The sequence below is a fragment of the Pseudophryne corroboree genome, chromosome 1 (genome assembly GCF_028390025.1).
Source record: "Pseudophryne corroboree isolate aPseCor3 chromosome 1, aPseCor3.hap2, whole genome shotgun sequence".
Taxonomy (NCBI): domain Eukaryota; kingdom Metazoa; phylum Chordata; class Amphibia; order Anura; family Myobatrachidae; genus Pseudophryne; species Pseudophryne corroboree.
Genome location: NC_086444.1, coordinates 358,567,153 through 358,592,426, shown reverse-complemented (window position 1 = coordinate 358,592,426; position 25,274 = coordinate 358,567,153). Strand labels below are relative to the sequence as shown.

General features: G+C 45.9%; 1 long non-coding RNA gene across 2 annotated transcripts in view; it reads right to left on the bottom strand.

Annotated features, from left to right (window-relative positions):
- LOC135070727 (uncharacterized) overlaps positions 1-25,274 on the bottom strand; it is a 377,305-nt gene that overhangs the window by 294,466 nt on the left and 57,565 nt on the right. For both annotated transcript variants that reach the window (XR_010256891.1, XR_010256885.1), the window contains exon 2: positions 4,106-4,237. This is a non-coding gene — a long non-coding RNA (uncharacterized LOC135070727). The remainder of the gene's footprint in view (positions 1-4,105; positions 4,238-25,274) is intronic.

Below are 25,274 nucleotides of genomic sequence, written 5' to 3'. Positions count from 1 at the left end.
AGAGAAATGTGATTTTCACATCACGGAAGTGTCCTTCTTGGGGTATATTATTTCTCCCCAGGGATTTTTCATGGAACCGAAAAAACTCCAGGCCATCCTTAATTGGGCGCAACCCACAAATTTAAAAGCAATTCAGCGCTTTTTAGGGTTTGCAAACTATTATAGGCGGTTCATTCATACCTTTTCTGATTTGGTCGCTCCTATAGTAGCATTGACTAAAAAAGGAGCGGACCCTTCCAATTGGTCGCCTGCAGCCGAGTCTGCCTTTCGGGCCTTAAAGCAGGCCTTTGTCTCGGCTCCTGTTCTCAGGCACCCTAACCCGGAGCTCCCCTTTATAGTCGAGGTAGATGCCTCAGAGGTTGGAGTGGGGGCTATCCTATCTCAGGAAGATCCGGAGTCTCAGGAAGTACACCCTTGTGCCTTCATGTCCAGGAAATTCTCCTCCGCAGAATCCAACTATGACAGTGGTAATCGAGAATTGCTGGCAGTTAAATGGGCTTTCGAGGAGTGTAGGCATTGGCTGGAGGGAGCTAGGCATACTATTACAGTGTTTACTGACCATAAGAACCTGCAGTATATTGAGTCAGCTAAACGGCTTAATGCTCGGCAGGCACGTTGGGCATTGTTTTTTACTCGTTTCAGGTTTATTATCACCTTCAGGCCCGGTTCCAAAAATACTAAAGCTGATGCCCTGTCACGTTGTTTTCTTCCGGTTCACAATAACCATCCTGCTACTACCCCCATAGTTCCATCATCTGTCATCCGGGCAGGCCTCACACAGGATTTATTTACTCAGTTAGTCCAGCTTCAACAGCAGGCTCCTAAACCGACTCCTGCTGATCGTCTCTTTGTCCCTGAATTTCTGAGAGGCACTGTTTTAGCTGAGTTTCATGACAACAAAGTCTCTGGTCATCCAGGTATCACCTTGGAGTTAGTCTCTCGCTCGGTGTGATGGCCTAGTCTTTCTAAAGATGTAAGGGAATTTGTCCATTCCTGTCAGGTTTGTGCACGGCATAAGGTTCCTCGTTCATTGCCGATCGGGCAACTCGTACCTTTAGCCGTTCCTCTCAGGCCATGGTCACATATATCCATGAATTTCGTGGTGGACCTTCCTCTTTCAGCCGGATTTCGAGTCATTTGGGTGGTAGTAGATCGTTTTAGTAAGATGGCTCATTTCATTGCTCTTCCCCGATTACCCTCTGCTCAAGGGTTGGCAGTCTTGTTTCTCCGTCATGTGTTCAGGCTCCATGGGTTGCCCAGGGATATTGTCTCTGATCGGGGTCCGCAATTCATTGCTCGTTTCTGGAAACGTTTTTGTGCCTCATTAAATATGAAACTCTCTTTAACATCTGGGTACCATCCACAATCTAACGGACAAACCGAACGAGTTAACCAGTCATTAAAACAGTATTTACGGTTGTATTCGCCCAAACTCCAGAATGATTGGTCTGAATTTCTTCCGTTAGCCGAATTTGCTTATAATAACTCTTGTCATTCTTCCACCAAGGAGTCCCCATTCTTTTCAGTCTTTGGCTTTCATCCTAGAGCCAACTCTTTTTTTCCTCATTCTCCAGTCTCCTCGTTGACCTTAACCTCCCATCTCAGAACAATTTGGAGAAAGGTGCACCTTGCCTTGAGAAAAGCTGCCTTCCGAGAAAAGGAATTTTCTGATAGGCTCCGACGTCCTTGCACTTTTAAGGTGGGAGATAAGGTATGGTTGTCAACTCGCAACATCAAGCTCCGACAACCTTCGGCTTGATTGGGACCCAAATTTATTGGACCATTCCTTATCATTAAGAAGGTCAACCCAGTTGCTTTTCGGCTACTCTTTTGAAACAGTATTTTTCTTCCAGGAGATTTCCTCGGAGGACTTCCCAGGGTAGATCTCCGGTGGATGTTCAGGGGCAACAAGAGTTCTTGGTGGAGAAGGTTTTAGATTCTAAGCTTTCTCGGGGTCGGCTCTATTTTTTGGTCCACTGGAAAGGTTATGGCCCTGAAGAAAGATCTTGGGTGTTGGATAAAGATTTACATGCTCCCAAGCTGAAGAGGATTTTCTTTCAGGAGTTTCCTCAGAAACCTGGCTCTAGGGGTTCTTTAACCCCTCCTCAAGGGGGGGGGGTACTGTTAGGCGCAGCGGTCTTCGGCCGTGCCCTGACTGAGCAGCGGTCACGGCCGCCGCGCCTCTCTCCTTCCCTGTCCCTTGCACGGCGCCTAGCAACGCCAGGACGCCGTGCGCACGATAGCCGCCGGGTCCCTGGCAACGCAGGACGCCGTGCGTGCAGGGCCGCCGGGTGCATAGCAACGGGGACGCCACAGGTGGACCGCGTTCCCCGTTGCTAAGAATAGTTAATCAGGTTGCTCGTGCAGCAGGGCAGCTGCACGGCAACTAGTAATTAGGGTCTGGGGGCTGGTCCTGCTGGCCCTCCTGTTATTGGCCAGCAGGGCCTTTTTATGTGAGTTGCAACAAAGAGGATAGCAGCGCTAAATTAATTGTTGAAAAACACTTAATAATGCGAAGGATTGAGTGATAAACTAGTTATACAATTTAATAAAAATTAATGATAATAACAACGGCCTTTAAGTAAAAAATGGATGCACGTCCATATGACAATAAAAAACAATTCATGTGGGTCAATTGAGATTAATGACTGTCTAGCACATTATCATCCGTTCCTGATGTGAAACCTGGAAATTAAGCAGATGGAGACAGACTGACAGCGCAGTAACACCAGTGTGAGCCAGCACACTGCAGCCCCGCCGGTGATAGCATCTTGTATGCTCTTCCTGCCTTGCAGAACTCTGTTCCTGTCAGCCGTGTTTGGTGGATCTTGCTCCCTGCCCTTTGGTACTTTGGAGGTCCGAAGCAGGTCCTGGGAATCCTTCTAAGTACTTGCGAATTTGTTTGTCATCTGGGGTTCTCGCCCGGTTTCATGAGTAGCGGCTTCTGCCGCGTGTTGCGGCCTATGCCGCTTAGTGTTTACTTTACTGTGAATTGGTGCATTGCGGAGGTTTCCGCTTTCACTGTCCTCCCCGGAACTCGGCGGTGCCGTGTAGGGGAGTGGACAGTGGTTTCTTTGTAGTTCTTTTCCTTTGGCGGCGTGCCGCACATACGTTTAGTTTTTAGGTAGTTTATAGCCCCTAGCGTGGTTGTTTCAGTTAGAGGTCCCCTTGTTATTACCCTGTTTCAGTTCACACCTTGTCTCTCTTTAAGACCTGAGGGGGCATCGGAGTTGGGCAGACCTAATCCGCCCTTCAAACGCGGCTGCCATGGGCCCAAGAAACCATAGTCGTTCAGGCGTGAATTGATAACACGGGTAAGACAACGGAGGTAGGGTGCTCGGGGCTATTTCCTTCCCATCTCCCAATCCCAGCATTCCGTCTTGGTGCTCAGTGCTCACTACATAAGATCTCCCCTGTCCTGAGCATCAGGATCGTAACACTGAAGGATGACTCTTCATGTGTCATGAGGCTCTCGCCATCTTATTCCTCTTATAGGACAAGTTTGTAAGATTACTGGACCAATCTTAGTCCGAAATTCCCTATTTTAGAAAGCAGAGTAAATAATAATATTAATAATTTCAAAATAATAATAATCAATCATCATCATCATCAGAGGAAGAAGATGAAGAAGAAAAAGAAAAAGAAGAAAAACAGGCTAAATTTTACTTAAAATAAAAATAGACATTTATTTTTTTTAATATATTTTGCTTGAAGATGTCTTTATTAATAAATTCTCTCAAAAGGTGAAGAAATGACACATATTTGGGGAGACAAATATATTAGGAGAGTTCACAACCATGCATTGTTTATTCTACACAAGGGAGTACCAGGTGAGGCAGCCATGTTGGGTGTACTACATAGGTTATACTGTGAGATAAGCAAAACATGGCAGTAAGCAGGGGCAAACGCAGGACTTACTGGGGGGGGGGGGGTATGTATATATAATATATACAATATGTGTATATATATACACACACATATATATATATATATATATAGATATAGATATATATACACACACACACACACATATATATATAACTTCCCCTTCCTCAGACAAAACTTAAGTGACAAACAGTGAGTTTAAATACATGAATGGACTTACCCCCTCCCCGTCTGTCACAGCGGGCTCCCATTCCCTGCGACCGCCTTCTGCAGCGGACACTTCCGGACACGTCTGGACTCATCGCACCAGAAGTGACATCACTCGTCCGGCGCCCAGGGCCATGGTAACCAGCTGTCAACAAAACAGGGGATAGTGTAAACGTCCTCACAGTGCAGAAATATAAGGGCAGGACCAATAAGCCCCGCATTAAGTGAACACAACTTTGATTTAAGTAAAAAACTACAGTTACTAAAATACATAAATGTGACGTATTACACATCTTGTAGCTGCACAACTTTAATCGACACTGCTTATGTCGGTACCAATAATGACAATATGTTACATTAAAATGTGACCAAATATTGATCTGCTAGAGACAAAGTAACCAGCAATATTAAGGAACAAAAAAGAAGGAAGGGTGAAAGGGTCCCCTTCCCTGAAGAAAGCAAAAGTGCTCTCCCAGAGAGGGGGAACCCCTCAAACAAGTGATCCCCACAATACTATCAGGTATACATTTTACTAATGCATCACCGCCATCTACTGGCACAAATGTAAACCGCATAAAGATATCTGTACAGGGCTAGATAACAGAAAGCAAAAGCACCGACAATAGTTATCAACTGTACCAATATGGACAGATATGCCAATAACCTCAAAGGACCTCACCCGTCTGGTCTAGCTCAGAAACTTTACAGAAAATGACTTAGAACAAGTGATTAATTTAGGCCTTTGGGGTCACACAGTCCAGGCGGATAATCCATCTGGATTCTAGCTGTAATAGTAATTTCCCCCTATCGTCCCCCCCCCCCCCCTCCTCCCCCGTCGGGTTGCTGGAACATGGTCAATGGCTTTATACTTCAAACTGGCATGGTTGTGTTTATGTGTTAAAAAATGGCGGGCTACCGGTTGGTCACTCTCGCCCGTGGCTATGGCTGCTCGAATGGCTGATCTATGTTGGGTAAGACATACCTTAAGTTGGCATTCTGTCTTCCCAACATAGTACTGCCCACAAGGGCAGATGATGACATATACCACGTATCTACTGGTGCAAGTCAGTGGCCACTTGATGCTAAATCTCTTGCCAGTGTGGGGATGGGGGATAGAATCTCCTGTTATCAGGTACAAACACATTGTACACCCAAGCAGCGAAAGCAGCCGTTCTTTCTACTAAGGAAATGCTTAGGGGTCTGGCTATCAAGAAAACCAGTAACGTCTGTTTTTACTAATAAATCTTTCAGATTCTTCCCCCGTGTGTAGCTGGGCATCAGTCGGCTTTTGTGAAAGCAGCCCAAATCAGGATCTGTGGCCACTATTTGCCACAGCTCTTTGGCCTTACTCATGGTGCATGGGCTCTGTGTGTTAAACTCATTTACCCAAGTTACGGTGTTGCCTTTCCTTGTAGTTTGAGTCCTAGCCTTACCGAGATGATTAGCTACTGCTTTCTTGCGTGCCTTGGAGAGTTCTATAATGGAATATCCCCTCTGCAAATTTTTGTGTCATGGTATACAATTGTTTTTCCTGTATGTCAGGATTACTGTTATTTCTACACACCCTCACGAATTGAGACTAGGGGAGGCCACGAATCGTGGCTTTTGGGTGGAAGCTGTCCGCGTGCAATACTGTGTTGCAGTCTGTGGGCTTCGTGTATAGGTAAGTATGAATCTGACCCTCACTGAGCTCAATCTGAATGTCCAAAAAACAGATCTTATGCTTATCTTTTGTCATGGTAAACTTTATGGGACTCTCAGACTCATTCACTGCTTAAGAATGACCTCCTCCAACTTGCTGATGTCTTGCTGCCAAATCAGCAGCAAGTCGTCTATATATCTATAATATAAACACAGTGAGTTAGAAATGATCACATCCTCAAAGAACAGCCCTTTCTCAACCTCCCACATGAAGCTATTAGCGAACGAGGGTGCAACGGAAGAACCCATCGCACACCCCGTTAGCTGTTGGTAATAAATACAATTGAACATAAAGAAATTATGCTCCAATGTGAAGGCTAGCAGTGTGAGAAAAAGATCCACATCTGGGCCCTGATACATGCAATTCTCTGTAATTAGCCATCGCACCGCTTCCAGACCCACTTTGTGCGGAATGGACGTATATAAACTGGTTACATCCAATGTAACCAGTGTAAGGTCATCCGGGACCGCCTGCATCATCTTAAGTTTCTCTAATAATGTATCTGAATCCTTAAGATTGTGAACGTATTTTGAATGCATGGTTGCCAAAATGTATCCAAGTACACCGCTACCAGCTCGCACAGAGACCCCTGGGCAGAGATAATAGGTCTCCCCGAGGGGGCTCTGTGCGTCCTTGTGTATCTTGTGCAGCGTGTAAAATATGGTCCTCCGTCTCTAAGATGAAATGTTCGACTCAGGGGGGGTTTCCAGGTACTTGGAACCCTCCCACCCCTGTGTGCGCCACTGGAAGTAAGGCATACATGGGTAAAATGAAAAGAAACAAACAGGACACCTAATTCTGCAGCTTACACAGTAAAGAAAATGGTCTTACTCTATAATTGCTTGTAGATAATGTTCTCCTTTATAACAATTTTAAAGTGAGCTGAGGGGAAAATAACAAAAGAAGGTCCAGTTACATTTTGAAATAAAAAAAAAATATATATATATATATATATATATATATATATACAAATAGAGGATGTCCCGGCACTCCACTCCCATCACTCACATCTGCTGCGGTGCCTTCCCAGTGGGAAATGCTGCACATTCCCAGATAGACAATATAGATGTAATGGGGCGGCACTCATACAGACTCCACAGCTTCAGCAAAAAGTGACGATTTATTCAGGCTGAATAAATCGTCACTTTTTGCTTAAGCTGTGGAGTCTGTATGAGTGCCGCCCCATTACATCTATATTATATATACCTGATCAAATAATAAAAAATAAAAATGTATAATAATTATATATCCAACACTCCGAAGATAGTAAGGTCATATTGTGAATTGCATAAAATATTTATATGAATCCCACATAATCACTGTTACACACTGGTTCTCACTGAGCGGAGGTTGAGACATGAGGGGTGTCATTCGGCTCCCTAGCTGATGAATGTATGCAACAGGTAGCAGTGCAGGATCACTGGAAGTGTTGTGGATCTCTGATAATCTCAGGTCTCTGAGGAGTTAAGTGAAAAAGTACTGTCTCCCACTGTAATGCTCTAAGACAGTGGTTCTCAAACTCGGACCCCACACAGTGCATGTTTTGCAGGTAACCCAGCAGGTGCACAGGTGTATTAATTACTCACTAACACATTTTACAAGGTCCACAGGTGGAGCTAATTATTTCACTTGTGATTCTGTGAGGAGACCTGCAAAACATGCACTGTGTGGGGTCCTGAGGACCGAGTTTGAGAACCTGTGCTCTAAGACATTGACAAGATGGTGCAGCACTTATGTGTAGCATTTTGGGTTAGCAGCATCTTGGTACAGGGAGTGAAGCCTCCCTGAAGGAACAGTATGAAATCTGCGCAGTAGCGCTCTCCCCTTTCACCACTTTTTACATACAAATAGGATACTAATCCGGGGTTAAAGTGGGCCAGAACAGGGCGGAACTGCGTTCCGTCACCTCCTTCTGGAGGCGGAACCGTTTCGCCTCCGCCAGCCCACCTTCCCCTGCTTATACCCAAAAACTGCTGGGGATGCGCCACGCTGCATATGTAAATAGATGAGGTAATAGAGAAAATAGATATTAAGAGATACAAGGCTGACATAGCCTGGCTGACATAGGCAGGGTGTAGAAATCAAAGTGTAGAAATATAAGTGGTTTTCAGCCCATACTTAGCCTGTACTTCAACTGTACGAACACTGGAAGGAAACATCAAGCAGCTACAACAACATCAAATTAACTTTTTTGCAACTTCTAATGTATGTATATATTACTCTGCAACCCTCACTTTGTGATCACTATGCAAACAATCTATGCTTAGAGTTAAGGGGGGTACTCACGGGAGAGATGTGTGCTGAGCGATCTTAACACAGACCGCTCAGCACACATCTCTCACCCCGCTCAGCACAGCGCGATGTGCTGAGCGAGGGGGAAAGCCGACGGGGGGCCGCTCACTTCACACAATGGTGAAGTGAGCGACCCGCTAGATTGAGCCTGCATGCAGGCTCAATCTAGCACCGGCGATAGCGATGCGCGGGGCCGCGCATCGCTATCGCTGGGGGGCATACACACGGCAGATCCGTGCTTAAAATCTAAGCAATCTAGCGAGATTGCTTAGATTTTAAGCACGGATCTCTCCGTGTGTACCCCCCTTAAAAGTTGCTATCATGATTTGCATGCAATTATAATACTTGTACTTCAAATTTTACTTATTAATCCATACTCCATGAAGGTCTATATGGCTGTTTGCCTAGTCCAACACATTATAATCTATCGCCTTTCATCAACATCACATTTTTCTCATTGGTAGCCTGTATTAATTAGCCATAGTTTTATTACATGCAATCTAGGTTCAGCTGTGCTGGTCAATGTGCATCCAAATTAATAAGGTATTTGTAAATGAACAGCTGAACAACACCAGTAATCAAGTATTTGAATGTTCAACTCAAAAACTTGCACATACATTCTTGCTCTAGCCCCAATACCTTCTTTCACAAACACACCATGCGCCTCAAATTGTTGTACTTTATTGCACTCCATGGTATTCTCTCCAAAGTAAATACATTGTCTACTTTCCCTGCAACCGACCCCTCTGTACACATTGCTGCCTCAATTATCCACACACCTCTTATTAACACTCATGAGCTTTTTACTCATCTTTGTACTTTGACAATAACATCCACAACTGGACACCATAAAAATCATTCACAAACCTCATACAACTACAGGTTGAGTATCCCATATCCATATATTCCGAAATACGGAATATTCCGAAATACGGACTTTTTTGAGTGAGAGTGAGATAGTGAAACCTTTGTTTTTTGATGGCTCAATGTACACAAACTTTGTTTAATACACAAAGTTATTAAAAATATTGTATTAAATGACCTTAAGGCTTTGTGTATAAGGTGTATATGAAACATAAATGAATTGTGTGAATGTAGACACACTTTGTTTAATGCACAAAGTTATAAAAAATATTGTCTAAAATGACCTTCAGGCTGTGTGTATAAGGTGTATATGTAACATAAATGCATTCTGTGCTTAGATTTAGGTCCCATCTCCTTGATATCTCTTTATGGTATGCAATTATTCCAAAATACGGAAAAATCCGATATCCAAAATACCTCTTGTCCCAAGCATTTTGGATAAGGGAGACTCAACCTGTATATCTACTTCTTTCTCTTACTGCTATTAGCTGGTGACATTTCACCTAATTCAGGCCCCAAACACCTGCCCCACTCACATTCACCTGATTCACAGCAATATAGAAATACAGTTAACCTCATAAACATCACATGTCTCCCTGCACCCTCCAAATCACTCAAATGTGGCTTATGGAATGCACGCTCTGTTTGTAACAAACTTACATCTGTTCATGACCTCTTCATAGCTAACAACTTCAACCTGCTGGCTATTACAGAAACATGGCTCACACAACCAGACACGGCCTCCCCTGCGGCACTGTCACACGGTGGTCTCCACTTCACACACACCCCCAGGCCTGGTAACAGTAGAGGTGGAGTTGGATTATTACTATCCCAATCTTTCGCATACACAGTTCTACAACAGCTTCCATCACTCACATTTACATCATTTGAAGTACATTCTATCAGAATTTACGCTCCTTTTTCTCTGCGTGTTGCAGCTATCGCCCACCTGGGCATCCCAAACAATTTCTAGATGATTTTTCTGCCTGGCTCCCTCACTTCTTATCCTCTGATATCTCCACCATTATCATGGGAGATTTCAATATTGCTATTGATAGTCCAAAATCCGCTGCTCATGCCTCAAATCTACTCTCATGCCTCCAATCTACTCTCTCTCTAACCTCCTCTCTCGGCCTCTCCCAATTGACTGACTCATCTACTCATCAGGAGGGCCACTGCCTTGATCTAATATTCACCAGACTATGCTCTGTTTCTGAACTCACTAACACTCCTTTCCCTCTCTCAGATCACAACCTTATCACCTGCATGCTCTCCTCTAACACTTCAAACTCAGTACCACGGACATCCTCCAATCCTTCTCAAACCCGCATAAATATTAATGCAATTAATCTTTAAGAACTTTCCACCTCACTGCAACAACTGCTTTTACCTATTTCTGCATTCACTTCTCCCGAGATGGCTGTATCACACCTGAACCACACTCTAGAGAAAGCCCTCGACGAAGTGGCTCCAGCTACCCATCACACTTCACGTAGGCCTAGATGTCAACCGCGGCACTCTAAAGTAACAAGACACCTACAAAAACTATCACGTAAAGTTGAACCCCAGTGGCGTAACTCTCGTATCCCAAGTAACTTCCTCACATATAATACTGTCTACCACTCTTATTGTAATGCTCTGGACACTGCCAAACAAACATATTTCCAAATGCTTATCTCTGCTCAAGCCTCTAACCCCAAATGACTTTTCAATACATTTAAATCACTTCTCAACCCTCCTTTACACAACCCGCCAGCTACTATCAAGGCGCAAGATCTTGCTTCCTACTTCAAGGACAAGATTGAGAAGATCCAAGCTGAAATGGTATGCTCTTCCTCAACCAGTGACCTACTCAATTCATTACCTAAACCCTCTGGCACTTTCTCTTCATTTGATCCCACAAATGAAGATGAAGTATCAACACTCTTCTCATCATGCTACTCTACCTCTCCTCTTGATCCTGTACCCTCACAAATAAGTAAAGCTCTGTCTCCTGTGCTCATCCCAACCTTAACTAATATTTGTAATCTCTTTCTCTCTACTGGTATCTTTCCTTCAATTTTCAAGCATGCAGTGATTACTCCCATTCTGAAAAACCAAAATTCTGACCCTAACTGTCTCTCAAACTACTGTCTCATCTTTCAGCTCCCATGTCTCTCCAAGCTACTTGAGAAACTTGGCTGCCCAGGATTTGGTGAAGGTACAGCTCAATAGGGGGAGCTTCATAATACCCCTGTATGCTATATACTGTGCCTTCCTGGAAGGTCATTTTGGGTACGCATTTTAAGTGTAAAAATTATGTTTCTGCAATAAACTTGTATAAGTCCTTTACTGAGGAGCTTGACAAAGAATCATACACGGTGGGGACGACTTATCACAAGCATTTAGGAGGAGACCAGATAAGAGACTTATTTCATTTTTATTGGACTGATTGACTTTATTTTGGACATTTTAAGCTTCATTGTTACAAGACTTTTTGCCTGGTGAAAATAACTTGGAAGAATATATTTCCCACCTAATCTTATCTTTCTGTGATCAGGTGGATTGGTGTTATAATTCTAAAAGCTAAATAAGGTGTGTTATACATCCTCTCAAACACGTAGGAGAATATTTTCCTTTATTTATTTATTTGGAGAGAATTTTTGTAAAAAAGCATCTCTCATATGATTTGAAAGATTGTTTATGATTTGACAACACTGAATTAGGTGTACTATATACCCTTTCTAGTGCGCAGGAACTTCTTTCGTTATTGTACTTGAGAAACTTGCCTACACTCGCCTCACACACTCTTAACTCATATAACTTATTGGACCCATATCAATCAGGCTTTCGCTCCCAACACTCCACAGAGACAGCACTGACTAAAGTAGTGAATGATCTGGTCACTGCGAAGTCTAAAGGCCATTACATTACTCACTACTTATTCTTCTAGATCTCTCTGCTGCTTTTGACGCTGTTGACCACTCTCTTCTCATACAAACACTGCAATCCTTAGGTCTTCAGGACACAGCCCTCTCTTGGTTCCTATCCTACCTATCTAATCACTCTTTCAGTGCCCGTTTCTCTGAATCCACCTCCTCTTCGCTACCTCTTTAAGTTGGAGTACCGCAGGGCTCAGTCTTAGGTCCTCTGATTTTTTCAATCTATACCTCATCTCTTGGTAAACTAATCAGCTATTTTGGATTTCAGTATCATCTGTACGCAGATGATACTCAAATCTACCTATCCTCCCCTGATTGGTCACTGTCTGTATTGGGCCGGGTCACTGAATGCCTCTTTGCCATTTCATCTTGGATGTCATCTCGCCACCTCAAACTTAATATATCCAAAACAGAGTTAATTATATTTCCACCGGCCAATAGCAGTTACCTACCTGATATTTCTGTAACTGTTGAGAACTCTACAATCAGCCCTACATGACAAGCTCGCTGCCTAGGTGTCATACTTGACTCAGAATTGTCCTTTGTTCCCCACATTCAATCTGTCTCAAAATCATGTTACATGTATCTAAGAAACATATCCAAAATACGGTCATACCTTACACAAGACATTGCTAAAACCCTAATCCATGCTCTCATTATCTCCCGCACTGATTATTGCAATAGTCTTCTTACTGGTCTTACTAAGAAGAGACTCTCACTACTACAATCCATTCTGAATGCAGCTGCGAGGCTAATATTCCTGGTTAGACATTCATTGTCTGCAGACCCACTTTGTCAGTCCCTCCATTGGCTACCGTATTCAATATAAAATACAGTTGCTTACACACAAGGCTATTAACCATACTACACCAACATACATCTCTTCACTTATATCAAAATATCTCCCAACCCAGACCCTTCGCTCTTCACAAGATCTACGTCTCTCATCCACACTCATTACTTGCTCCCATGCACGATTACAGGACTTTCTTCGGGCTGCACCCACTCTGTGGAATGCCCTACCACGTACAATAAGATTCACCTCTAGTCTTCAAACCTTCAAGCGTTCCCTGAAAACTCACCTATTCAGACAAGCTTATCAAATTCCAGAACCGCTCACATTACCCTCATAGCTCTCCTATTCAATTATATCCTCACAGTACAGTCCACACATCCCCCACATATTTTCTTTCTTCACTCTCCTTTCCCCAGAACCTAGTTCATCACTGCTGTGATGTGATATCATGCAGCCCACAAGGAACCTTTACAATCTGGTGAACAACTATGCAATAGATAGCACCTGTCCTTGTGTATCAATGCCTATTTCCCCATAGATTGTAAGCTTGCTAGCAGGGCCCTCCTCCCTCTATGACTATTTGTTTTTACCCAGTTTTGTCTTCTCATTGTGTCCAGTTGTAAAGCACAGCGGAATTTGCTGCGCTATATAAGAAACTGTTAATAATAATAATTATGAGGGAGGCAGGCGGCACTACAGTGACATGGCCCACCTCCTATGGCATGCTGGGAATGAGACGCGGTGACGTCATGGAGCGATGTCTGTCTCATTCCCAGCAGCGCGACGCCGCACAGAGAGACCAGAAGAGCTAGACTTGTATTTCGCTGCTGCGTAGATTAGGAGCGGTCAAGCAGATAGGAGTTCTCGGCCAGCCCCTACCTTACATGCAGCTGCACTCACTCTGTTCTGGCTGTGGGAGGAGCACACAGGTCGGCAACAGTGAGTGAATGCTGAAGAGAGGGAATGGGGGGGTCTACTTATATAACTCTCTCTAAATAGGGGGGGTGTTGTTAGTAGTCATTGAGGATTTCTAGGGGTGTTATTATTAGTGAATGAGGGTATGGGTGCTCTGGAGATTTTATTAATGATTGAGGGTGTGAGTGCTCTGGAAATTTCTTTAATGAATGAGGGTGTGGGTACTTTGGGGTGTTATTAATGAATAAGGATGTTGGGTGCTCTGGGGATTTTATTAATGAATGAGGGTGTGGGTGCTTTTTGATGAATGAGGGGTGTGGGTGCTGCTGAGTTATTAATGAAGGAATGGTGGATTGGGGTGTGTTAGGTCAGATTATGGATCTGCTTAGCTGACAAATTAAACAAAACTGATATAAAGTGTGTGTTGGGGGGCAGCAGTGACTAGGGCAGTGGTTTTCAACTATGTACTATGCCTTGGGACCAGTGGTTAAAGTGGGCTAGAACGGGGCGGAACTGCGTTCTGTCACCTCTAATTTCAGGTCCCGGCTGCATTGTAAAGTTGGCAGCGGCCGCAAGCCAATCCTGGCTCGCAAACCGGTTGCAGCACCAATCAAAAGAAGGGGTGGCTATTTCAAAATCTGGCGTGAGCCAATCACAGCTCATGGACCGGCAGCTTCTCATTAGCTGGCGGTCTGGGAGCCATGAATGGCGCACAATTGGTGCCAGATTTAAAAGTGCGGTCTCGCTTCTTTTGAATAGCAGCCGGTCGTGAGCCAGGACTTTACACCGCAGCCAAGACCTGATGATCCAGGCCACAGCCACTGATGCAAGAGACCCGATGAGTCCAGAGTCCAGGCTTTCAGAAAGCAGGGGGTGAGAGGCAAGCAAGGTATGAGATAGGGGAGGGGGTGAAAGAAGCAGGGGGTGAGATGGGGAGGGAGTGAAAGAAGCAGGGAATGAGATGGGGAGGGGGTGAAAGAAGCAGGGGGTGAGATGGGAGAGTGAGAGGAGCAGGGGATGAGATGAGGGAGTTAGAGGAGCAGGCGACAAGATGGGGGAGTGAGAGATGCCAGGGTGAGATGGGGGAGTGAGAGGCACCAGTGTGAGGTGGGGAAGTGAGAGGAACAGGGGATGAGATGGGGAGGGAGTGAGAGGAGCAGGCGGTATGATGGGGGAGTGAGAGGCACCAGGGTGAGATGGGAAAGTGAGAGGAACAGAGGGTGAGATGGGAAGGGAGTGAGAGGTGCAGGGGGTGAGATGGGGGAGTGAGAGATAGAAGCAGAGGCTGAGAGGGTCGCAGGGAGTGAGAGTTACTGGGGGTGAGATGGGGGAGTGAGGCACAGGGAGTGAGAGGTGTAGGGGGTAATTAAAGAAGAGAAAGATTCAGATGATCAGACACAAAGGAGAGCATATAGGGAGTATGGGATACTTAGGATGAAGATATGGACACATAAAGAGAGTGACATACAAAGGAAACAAGAAAGCAGAAGGAACACATGGAAGACATGAGAGGTGAGAAAAGGTTGTTCAACATATACTGCTAAACTTTGGCCTAGGGGTGCCGCCCCGACCGCATCGTTTTGTGGCCCACAGGCAGGGGTCCTTTTGCGGCCCGACCACCTTGCTTGCAGCGAGGACAGGAGTGCAGCGCGCACCTCTCCGGCTCCTCATTCCGGTCTCCGGCAGCAGCGCGCAGGCGCTGGTTAGTGAGCCAATCAGAGCTCGTGGACCGGCAGCCAATCAGGAGCAGTGCCAGAGTCTTTGCTTTCTATGTGTGGTGCCATCTTCCTGAAGAGATCACCGAGAAGATGGTGCCCCTTCCACTGGCTACAGCACAGGCATACTAGGGAAGGGTAGCAAACTGGGGACCCTGCCGGGCCCCTACAGCAGCCCCTCCACCAATGCACATCTTTCTGCGTTTTTGGGGCATTTTTATAACAACATGGTGACGACACTGTAGCACAGAGATTTTTAACCTTTTACAACTCGCAGTACACTGAACAAGATTTAAATATTGCCAAGGTACACTCAAATATAATGGTGATGCATGTTACAGTTGCGTGTCATAGGATGTCATGCGGCAGCATCTCTATAGGTAACGCCTGAGCAGGCCCGGCGACAGGGGGGGACAAAGGGGACACTTGTGCAGTGCACTGAGGTTCAGGGGGGCCCCCAAGTATTAAAGACAGAAATAAAGGGGGCGACAGTGCCAATATTGCTTTTTAAAGTGTATGCTCCAGCTGCGCAATTTAAGCAGGAAAACAATGAATAGGCCACCTAAACCTTCCCCCCTCCTTTTGCCCCATTACTTTGTCCAGTCCCTGTGGTCCATACTGTATTGCCATCATTATGCATGTCGCTGCGCTGGCGCTTTTCTGTATGTCCCTGCCCCCACCACCACCGAAGAGCCGGGTAGCCAAGTATGAAAACCACCTGGCGAGCTCACTTACAGTCTGAGTCAAAGGCTCCAGTTTTTTTTTTAAAGATCCCCTCTGCCAAGTTAAGGGGGTTTGAGGGGGCCCTAGAAATATCAGTGTACTGGGCCCCAAGATTTCTGTTGCTGGCCCTGACCCTAACCCATACTCCTAAACTAACCCTAATGCCTGCAGTAAAAATCGATGTTTCTATATAGGCCCTCATTCCGAGTTCTTCGCTCGCTAGCTGCTTTTAGCAGCCGTGCAAACGCTAAGCCGCCGCCATCTGGGAGTGTATCTTAGCTTAGCAGAAGTGCAAACGAAAGGTTCGCAGCGCTGCTACAAAATAATTTTGTGCAGCTTCAGAGTAGCTCCAGACCTACTCCTAGCTTACAATCACTGCAGACTATTTAGTTCCTGTTTTGACATCACAAACACACCCTGCGTTCGCCCAGCCACGCCTACGTTTCCCCAGCCACTCCTGCGTTTTTATCTGACACGCCTGCGTTTTTACACACACTCCTGTCAATCACTCTGTGGTCAGCAGTGCGACTGAAAAGCTTCGCTAGACCTAGTGTGAAACTGCAACGGCCATTGTGAAAGTACGTTGCGCGTGCGCATTACGCCGCATACGCATGCGCAGAATTGCCATTTTTTTCCTGATCGCTGCGCTGCGAACGAATGCAGCTAGCGATCAACTTGGAATGACCACCATAGTGTATTGCAAGAAATGATCTCCGAATCCAATGGTACCATAAGTACGGTATATACTTGCACTTCTTTGCGGGGTGAGAACTTCTCCCCTAAGTGAATTCAGCCCTATGAATAGAGGTTGTGTGATCCATGTTCTGCAGTCATAGAAAGGGTTAATCTCTGCAGCTTGTCACTTAAATTACATTGTTGCATTTTTTGCAGAAGCGGAGCTGGGAGCTGTAACCCACAGATCAGCTGCAATAATTATGCTGGGTACACACTAGACCAGTGGTTCTCAAACTGTGTACCGTGGCACCCTGGAGTGCCTCAGGACACTTGCAGGGGTGATTTGGATTGGTGGTCCAGGACCAATTCAAAACATTTATAGTTAGTGTTATAAGCAAAACCAGTGGGGGGGGGGGGGGGAGAGAAATATACTGTTTTTTAAAGTTCCCCTCTGCCAAGTTAAGGGGGGTTGACGGGGCCCCAGAGATATCAATGTACTGGGCCCAAAGTTTTCTGTTGCTGGCCCTGACTGAGACAACAGGTTCTGTAAAATAAATGTATTAAATTAGTGCCAAACAGTTAAATGAACATGAGAGTGCCATTTGTAATATACTAGAACATTTAGAATGTACATTTAATTTAAATGTCTAATATTTTTTCATGAAACTAATTCTATCTGTGAATAAAGGTCCTTCAGATGATAAATTACAGTGCATCTGAAAAGTATTCACAGCCCTTCACTTTTTCCACATTTTATGTTACAGCCTTGTTCCAAAATGGAATAAATACATTTTTCCCTCCAAATTCTACACACAATACGCCATAATGAGAACATGAACATTTTTTTTTTTTTTTTTTGCAAATTTATTAAAAAGAAAAAAATAAGAAATCACATGTACATAAGTATTCACAGCCTTTGCCCTGAAGCTCAAAATTGAGCTCAGGTGCATCCTGTTTCCACTGATCAGCCTTGAGATGTTGCTACAGCTTAATTGGAGTCCACCTGTGGTAAATTCAGTTGATTGGACATGATTAGGAAAGGCACACACCTGTCTATATAAGGTCCCACACTTGACAGTGCATGTCTGAGCACAAACCAAGCATGAAGTCAAAGGAATTGTCTGTAGACCTCTGATACAGGATTGTCTCAAGGCACAAATCTGGGGTACAGAAAAATATCTGCTGCTTTGAAGGTCCCAATGAGCACAGTGGCCTCCATCACCCATAAATGGAAGAAGCTAGGAACCACCAGGACTCTTCCTAGAGCTGGCTGGCAGTCTAAACTGAGCAAACGGGGGAGAAGGGCCCTAGTCAGGGAGGTGACCAAGAACCCAATGGTCACTTAGTCAGAACTACAGCATTCCTCTGTGGAGAGAGGAGAACCTTCCAGAAGGACAACCATCTCTGCAGCAATCCACCAATCAGGCCTGTATAGTAGAGTGGCCAACCGGAAGCCACTCCTTAGTAAAAAGCACATGGCAGCTCACCTGGAGTTTGCCAAAATGCACCTGAAGGACTCTCGGACCATGAGAAACAAAATTCTCTAGTCTGATGAGACAAAGATTGAACTCTTTGGCGTGAATGCAAGGCGTTATGTTTGGAGGAAACCAGGCACCGCTCATCACCAGGCCAATACCATCCCTACAGTGAAGCATTGTGGTGACAGCATCATGTTCTAGGAATGTTTTTCAGCAGCAGGAACTGGGAGACTAGTCAGGATAGCGGGAAATATGAATGCAGCAATGTACAGAGACATCCTGGATGAAAACCTGCTCCAGAGTGTGTCACGCTTGGCTTGGAATGAGGATCCGGCGACTGAGGTTTGCCTGAGGAAGCAAACTCTTGCGAGTGAAGAAGACGAGGAGGCTGGATGTAGTTCCTTCTCATGGGATAGGAGCACCTTGAGACTAGAAGAACACTGAAGATAACGAACGGAGAACTGTGATTTGAAGGACGAGACTGACGAACACTGAGGATAATGAACTGTTGGCTGTGAACTGCGGTTTGAAAGACAAGGTTGAAGAGCTGGAGACTGAGCTGTGGTTTGTAAGATGAGGCTGAAAAGCACTGAAGATAATGAACTGGAGACTGTGAGCTGTTGCTTGAAAGAATAGGCTGAAAAGCACTGAAGATAATGAACTGGAGACTGTGAGCTGTGGCTTGAAAGGCGAGGCTGAAAAGCACTGGAGATAATGAACTGGAGACTGTGAGCTGTGGCTTGAAAGACGAGGCTGAAAAGCACTGAAGATAATGAACTGGATACTTGGACTGTACGCGACTGGAGACCCTCGGTGGATTGGGGTTCATGACACCACCCCCACAGGTGAAAGCAGGTTAGGAATGGTGGGATTGCTGCAATTAGAAAAATGAAGGCAGAGCAACACTAGAGAGTAACCAAGTAACTGGAGTAACCTGGGAGCACAGAGCTGGAGCACCTACATCTAGGTAGTAAACTGAAGCACTGGCACCCATACCATGAACCAGCTCCCTTTTAGCAGGAGAGACCTCCCTGGATTGGCTGGACACAATAATGAGCCTGTGCTATTGGCTCAGGACTTTGGTCTTCAACATGGCGGCCCCTGTGCAGCAGACACACCATACAGTACTACTGAACCAGGTCCCCGCCCCTGGCCTCCCGGCAGTTGCCTTTTGTACAGTCGAGTCCGCCTCAGCAGCCTTCCTGCTACCGCGAACGGACCCGCCCAACAGCCCTTACCGCCGCGAGTGAACCTGCCACAGCAGCTTAGCACCACCGCTGCCCGCCAGCCACCTGATCGGTAGTCCCCATGGCTCCGATCCACGGGTAAGGCACCGGATTCTGACAGAGCGCTCTTGACCTCAGACTGGGACGACGGTTCATCTTTCAGCAGGACAACGACCCTAAGCACATAGCCAAGATATCAAAGGAGTGGCTTCAGGACAACTTTGTGAGTGTCCTTGAGTGGCCCAGTCAGAGCCCAGACTTGAATCCGATTGAACATCTCTGGAGAGATCTGAAAATGGCTGTGCGCCGACGCTTCCCATCCAACCTGATGGAGCTTGAGAGGTGCTGCAAAGAGGAATGGGCGAAACTGGCCAAAGATAGCTGTGCTAAGCTTGTGGCATCATATTCAAAAAGACTTGAGGCTGTGATTGATGCCAAAGGTGCATTAACAAAGTACTGAACAAAGCCTGTGAATAAAAACTTTTTTCACGTTGTCGTTATGGGGTATTGTTTGTAGAATTTTGAGGTGAAACATGAATCCCTTGACAATGAGCAGAACCCCTGACAACAAACAGGTACTATTATAATTACTATGTGGGGCATAATATGATGTTAATGTGGAGACTTAGGGGTCTATTTACTAAGCCTTGGGTGGAGATAAAGTAGACGGAGATAAAGTACCAAATCAGATCCTAACTGACATGTCACAGGCTGTGTTTAACAAATTACAGTTAGGAGCCGATTGGCAGGCACTTTATCGGCATCCACTTTATCTCCATCTTCGGCTTAGTAAATAGACCCCATAGTGATCTATTCATGAAACAGTGAAAAGTGTGGAGAAGTGAGCCAGTGGAGAAGTTGCCCATGGTAACCAATCAGCATTGAAGTAAGATTTCTAATTTGCATACTATACAATTGTATGGAGCAGCTGATTGGTTGCCATGGGCAACTTCTCCACAGGCTCACTTCTCCACACTTTTCACTGCTTCATGAATAGACCCCTATGGTGTCAGAGGCATTATTGTGTGGAGCATAATATGGTGACGGGGCATAGCTGTGGGGGCATAATGTGGTGACAGGGGCATAACTGTGGGGATGTAATATGGTGTCAGGGGCATTACTGCGTGGGGCATAATATGCTGATAGGGGCATAATATGGTGTCAGGGGCATTACTGTGGGGACTTAATATGGTACAAAGGGCATAATATGAGTTGCTCCGTATGAGCATAGGAATGTAATGTTTTTTTTTTTTTTTTATATATATATATATTTTTTTATAATATTGCACGGTGTCAGTTCCTTAGGGCAAGAAGGATGTGTGATGACACAGGCCCTCATACCGAGTTGTTCGCTCGCTAGCAGTTTTTAGCAGCCGTGCAAACGCATAGTCGTCGCCCACCGGGGAGTGTATTTTTGCTTTGCAGGAGTGCGAACGCCAAACACATTTTGTGCAGAACTAGACCAGCCCTGTAGTTACTTATTCTGTGCAATGATTGCTGCGACGAATGACACGGTAATGACGTCAAATACCCGCCCAGCAAACGCCCGGCCATGCCTGTGTTTAACCAAACACTCCCAGAAAACGGTCAGTTGACACCTAGAAACTCCCACTTTCTGTCAATCTCCTTGCGATCGGCTGTGCAACCAAAAGCGTCTCTAGAACCTGTGCAAAACCACGATGCTCTTTGTACCCGTACACCGTGCGTGCGCATTGCGGAGCATACGCATGTGCAGATTTGCAGGTTTTTTAAATGCTCGCTACGCAGCGAACAACGGCAGCTAGAGATCAGCTCGGAATGAGGGCCACAGTGCAGGCAGAATTTGGATAGATAAGATGACGTCTCCGTTTGTGTCAAGGGCCTATGATTTGCTAAAATTTAAGAAATTGAAACAGGAGGTTCTGGAAATACCTAGGACTCAAATTTTGCAAACATCCAAGGAGAATAAAACCCTTGACAGAAGAATTCCCTTTGTACAACGTTATCACCCCTTCAGCAAAGAGAACATGCAACAGGGCAAACGTTTGTGGCCTATTATTATGAGTGACCCGGATCTAAAAATCTTGAAACATATCAAGGTGATGCCTACTTATAAAAGAGAGAAGAATTTACGTGACATTTTAGTCCACAATGATATATCTGGTCTTGGAGCCAGAAGCGGAACTACCGCCAGTGCAAGCAGTGCGTTGCACTGGGGCCCGCCTCTGTCCAGGGGCCCAAGCATGTAATGAGTCAAATTGACTCATTACATGCCGCTGTGCGCTGCGGGCAACCGCTGCCCGCAGCGCACAGTCGCCCACAGAGGAGAGGAGCAGCGGCACGGACGGGGGAAGGAGGAGGAGGGAGGTGAAGGAGGGAGCCGCAGCAGCGCTTTGTTACTGGTGGAGGCGCTGCTGCTGCTGCCCCTCTGCTTCACTATAGGCTGTCTTCCGAGAACAGCCTATAGTGAAGCAGAGGGGCAGTAGCGCCTCCACCAATGACACAGCGCTGCTGCGGCTCCCTCCTCCACCTCCCTCCTCCTCATTCTCTACTGCCCAGGAATCGTCAGAAGCTGCACCGAGGAGCCTGAGCCAGCGGAGAGGGTAAGTATAATTCTTCTTTCTTTCTTTCTTTCTTTCTTTCTTTCTTTCTTTCTTTCTTTCTTTCTTTCTTTCTTTCTTTCTTTCTTTCTTTCTTTCTTTCCTACAAAAAAGGGGGACTGTGTGCCGCAATGTTTAAAAACGGGGAATCTGCCTGCCGCAATGTGTAAAAATGGGGAATCTGCCTGCCGCAATGTGTAAAAATGGTGAATCTGCCTGCCGCTATGTGTAAAAATGGGGAATCTGCTTTCCGCAATGTGTAAAAATGGGGAATCTGCCTGCCGCAATGTGTAAAAAACGGGGAATCTGCCTGCCGCAATGTGTAAAAATGGGGAATCTGCCTGCCGCTATGTGTAAAAATGGGGAATCTGCCTGCCGTAATGTGTAAAAACGGGGAATCTGCCTGCCGCAATGTGTAAAAAGGGGGAATCTGCTTGCCGCAATGTGTAAAAAGGGGGAATCTGCCTGCCGCTATGTGTAACAAGGACACGCTGTCTGCCGCAATGTGTAAAAAGGGGGAATCTGCCTGCCGTAATGTGTAACAAGGGCGCGCTGTCTGCCGTTATGTGAAAAAAGTGTACGCTGTCTGCCGCTATGTTTAACAAGGGCACGCTGTCTGCCGTTATGTGAAAAAAGTGTACGCTGTCTGCCGCTATGTGTAACAAGGGCACGCTGTCTGCCGTTTTGTCTAAAAAGGGGACGCTGTCTGCCGTTATGTGTAAAAAGTGCACGCTGTCTGCCGTTATGTGTAAAAAAGGGGGACGCTGTCTGCCGTAATGTGTAAAAAGGGGACGCTGTCTGCTGTAATGTGTAAAAAGAGGAATCTGTCCGCCGTAAGGTGTCAAAGGGTCTCTACCTGGTGTAGTGGTGCTACTGTGCGGCATAATTTGAATAATGGAGACTACTGTGCACCGTTTTATGAATTGGTATTATTTTGTGGCCACACCCCTTCCCCACGAAGCCACGCCACTATGTATTTTTGCGCGCGCCTACGGCGCGCACTGCCCCTGTTTTGCATGCAGGGGTGGGGCTCCAATGCCGTTTCTTGCACACAGTGCTAAAATATCTAGTTACGGCACTGTTGCTAGGTATCCACTTCCATGAGCAGGTCCCCCCTCACCAGATCCTCTCCAGGGGTGAGGGGGTGGACTTGGATGGGATGGGGGGGGCCCAAGCCAGTTTGTCGCACATGGGCCCACCGCTCGCTGGTTCCGCCACTGCTTGGAGCTAATCGTCCACAACATTTTCTTTCCAAAAAAACGGGCTGCTACAGATGTGTGGGCTGTACCACCTGCAGCTACATGGAGAACAGGCCCACGTTTGCCCACCCGCACTCAGGAGCGAAGATAAAAAGTAAGCATGCTCTCTTGTGCCAATCTTCCTATGTAATATATTATATCCGGTGCTCGTGTGGTCTGATGTACATAGGCAAAACAATTAGGTTATTTTGTGAAAGAATGGCATTATACCGTCAAGCCATTAGAGATGCTATTGAGGGTAAACCACAGGAAAAGCCAGTGGCCCGTCACTTCAGGGACGCCAAGCATTCCTTAGCAACGTTAAGATATAAAATCATCGACCACGTATCTAACAACTTGAGAGGAGGTGACCGTGGCACTTGCTTACTACAATCAGAAGCCCGGTGGATTTTTCAGTTGAAACAGTGGCCCCGTTGGGTCTCAATGAGACAAATAACTTGGGATGTTTTTTGTAATCCCCCTTGTGATTTATATTGATATCCTTCTGATACTGTTCTACTTGTCTTCCTTATTCTCTCTTTGTACACTATATATTAGGTTTTGACGCATGATGTTGGTTTCCAGTAGCCTCATATTACAAACCTAGTCTATTTAAATTTAATGTGCATTTCCCCTCCTGGCTTATGGTCAGTAGCGGATCTTGCCACAGGCAAGCAGGACTTTTGCCCGGGGCGCCGCCTTCCGGAGGGCGCAGGGCGCCATCCGGAGGGCGCCGCACCAGGGCAAGATCCGCTGCTGCTGTGTGCCCCCCGCTGCCCCCTGCTGCCGCTGGCCGCTGCCCCCCCCCCCCGCTGCCGCTGTGAAGGGAAACTAGACGCGTACGCGTCTAGTTTCCCTTCGTGGAGAGGTCCTTTACTGTGCGGTGCGCGATGACATCATCGGCCACCGCACAGCAAAGGTCCTCTCCACGAAGGGAACTAGACGCTATGCGTCTAGTTTCCATTCGTGGAGAGGACCTTTGCTGTGCGGTGCGCGATGACGTCATTGCGCACCGCACATCATTTCAGTCTGTACAGGGGGCGTAAATGACTACGCCCCCTGTACAAAGCCACGCCCCCTATTGCTGCCCGGGGCGCACAGAGCGCCAGAACCGGCCCTGCTTATGGTGACACTTAATAGTGATCACAGTAGTATGTTGTGTCTTTTCTCTGTACATCTATGTGTAGCCACTTATGCACCATATACTGTATATTTTTGACTCATGTGTATGAGTTTTCTGCATTTACTGACAGCCCTTATTTACCTAGTAGGTATAATCTAAATAGTTATTTTTTTTACTACTTATTGACTATTATTATTATCATTATCCTTTATTTGTATGGTGCCACAAGGGTTCCCCAGCGCCCAATTACAGAGTACATAATCAAAATAGGAAAACAGTGACTTACAGTTGAAGACAATATAGGACAAGTACAGGGTAACCAAGCATAACTACATCAGTAGATGACACTGAGATAAGTATCAAGGTGGCCAAAAAACTGTAGGATTTGGACAATTGAGGATTATTAAAGTAAGAAAAAGATACGCACATGAAGGAACTACTCATGAGAGCTTACATTCTAAAGGGGAGGGGCAGACAGACAGGGGTGACACAGATGGGGTAGACCGAGCATGAGACAGAGGGTTAGGATGAGATTTGACTGGGTTTGGTAAAGAAGAGACCCATTGAAGTTCTGTAGAGAGGTGGAGAGTCTGCGGGGGAGAGGTAGAGAATTCCAGAGTAAGGGAGCAGCACGTAAAAATCTAGGAGATAGGAGTGGGAGGAAGTAATTAGAAGACAGGAGAGTTGGCATGCATTAGCAGAGCGAAGAGGATGGATGGGAGATGTAAGTGGGAGAGAAGTGGGAGAATACTTTGTAAGTGAGTGTGAGAAGTTTGAATTGGATTCTGAAAGGGAAGGGAAGACAGTGAAGGGCTTGTAGGAAAGGTGGATGGTGGATGGATGGTGGATGTAGTGCGTTTGGTGAGGAAGATGAGCCGGGCTGCAGCATTGAGGATAGATTGGAGTGGAGAGAGGTAATTGTCAGAAAGGCCAGT